Source organism: Palaemon carinicauda, chromosome 3 (genome assembly GCF_036898095.1).
Source record: "Palaemon carinicauda isolate YSFRI2023 chromosome 3, ASM3689809v2, whole genome shotgun sequence".
Classification (NCBI taxonomy): domain Eukaryota; kingdom Metazoa; phylum Arthropoda; class Malacostraca; order Decapoda; family Palaemonidae; genus Palaemon; species Palaemon carinicauda.
In genome coordinates, this window is record NC_090727.1 from 37,529,181 (window position 1) to 37,531,680 (window position 2,500).

Below are 2,500 nucleotides of genomic sequence, written 5' to 3' on the forward strand. Positions count from 1 at the left end.
TTAATGTCTGGATTCTCTTAACGACCTCGGGATCAGAGCCCCAGGCGAAATCTCACAAAGACAAGAGCTTGGCTCCGGCCGGGAATCGAACCCTGGTCGGCAAGCTTATATAGACAGTGACTAACCCATTCGGCCACGAAGGAAGAAAAAGTCGATGACAATTCTACTGTACTTATACCTGTCGAATTCAGGTATTTTGTACTTAGAATTGAAATCAACCCATCTTCACCATCGTAGCTAATTGGTAGTTTGTTACTTGGCATTCAATTAATGATAAATTTTGCACATTTTTACGTGTTTTTCATATTCAAATAAGCCATATATATATTTTGATATATTAATGTCTGGATTCTCTTAACGACCTCGGGATCAGAGCCCCAGGCGAAATCTCACAAAGACAAGAGAATCCAGACATTATTGTTGAAGCTGTTTCGTCTGACAATATGCCATCCTTCTTCCACTTACGAACCCTGTAGTTAATTTTATTCTCCATATTTAAAGTTCGAATTAAGGGGTCCTCCGACACCAACTCTCTGAACTTAGACCTATCATTTAAAATATCTTCCATTTTCCTTACATAATCAGCTTTATCCAGTATTACAATCGTAAGTGGAAGAAGGATGGCATATTGTCAGACGAAACAGCTTCAACAATAATGGCAACAGGAACGCAACCTGGTATTATGTATGGTGCCCCAAAGATTCACAAAAGAGGTATTCCTCTGAGACCAATTCTCAGCGCTATTAATACCTGTTCCTATGACCTGTCAAAACATCTAGTAACTAAGCTCGCCCCTCTCACAGTAAATGAATATACCCTGAAAAATACTTATGAATTTGTAGACTTGATTAATTCTGTCGGAGATGCAAATAACTATGTTATGTGCAGCTTCGACATTGAAAGTTTGTTTACTAACATTCCTTTAAGAGAAACACTGGAGGTAATTCTTGAACAGCTTTTCCCTAACCCAGAGGACATTTTCGAAGGTTTCAGTAAAAAACAATTTAAAATACTATTAGAACTAGCTACCACTACATCCACATTCATGTTTAATAACAAGTTATATGAGCAGGTAGATGGAGTAGCAATGGGATCGCCGTGTGGACCAACCTTGGCAAATACATTTTTATGTTATTGTGAAGGGAAATGGTTGAATGATTGTCCTGTGGATTTTAAGCCTTTTTTGTACCGTCGATATGTAGACGATACATTTTTACTTTTCAAAAATTTAGATCATATAAGCCAGTTTTTAGATTATTTAAATACAAAACATCGTAACATAAGATTTACGAAAGAAAATGAACAGGATGATTCTTTGCCTTTTCTCGATGTCTTGATCTCTCGGAAACATAATACCTTTGAGACCTCAGTATTTCGAAAAAACACTTTTACAGGACTAAGCACTCATTTTTTAAGCTCCGAACCAAAAATCTACAAAATTAATTCGATAAAAACACTGTTATATAGATGTTATCATGTATGTTCAACTTATCTGGGGTTTCATGAGGAAGAAAATTTTCTAAAATCATTTTTTATTACCAATGGGTTCCCTCTGAACCTCTATTATAATCAAGTCAAGAAGTTTTTAGATAAAATTTACAGTCAAAATTTAACAATTCAAACAGTCAGTAAGAAAAAGTTATATGTCTCCTTTCCGTACTATGGTTATGTTTCGGAGAGACTAAGAACAGAGGTTATGAGTGTTGTGGGGAAATGTTATCCCCACATAGATTTAAAATTAATTTTTACTAACAAGTTCTCAGTTGGCTCATTGTTTAAATATAAGGAGAGTCTACCTACTCCCTTGTGTTCCGGTGTCATATACACTTTTCAATGTGCACTCTGTAATGAGTGCTACACTGGAAGCACATCTAGACAGCTTCAGTGTAGGATTTCGGAACACATGGGGAGATCGGTAAGAACCAAAATACCGTTAAGTAAAAAACCAATTTCCGCTATTTATGACCACGCATTTAAATCTGGTCATGCCATTTCTAATGATAATTTCAAAATTACGGACAGACATAGTAACATCAGCCAGCTGAAAATCTTGGAGTCTTTATATATTTTTAAGACAAAACCCAGATTGATTGAGGGCTTACCTGTTCAGTTACCAGTGACCCCATTGATCCGTGTGGTCTGTGGGTTGCTGGTCTGGATGGGTGGTCATCATCTCTTGCGGGTGACTAGTTATATTAGTTATTAAGTCTTTTATATAGTTGTGTGTAATAAGTTTTTTTAAGGTTTTATGTTCCTTGATTGGTTGATTTTAAAACTAGTTGATCAATTCATGAAAGTGTATCTTCCTAACTATGTACTTAGGATGATTTTATTAATTTTATTAATTTTACATATGATTATTGCAGATAGGCTGAAGATGACATAAGTTATGTCGAAAGCTCCCGAATAAAGATGATGATAGCAGCATTGACTATTTTATTCCTACTTATTATATATATATATATATATATATATATATATATATATATATATATATATA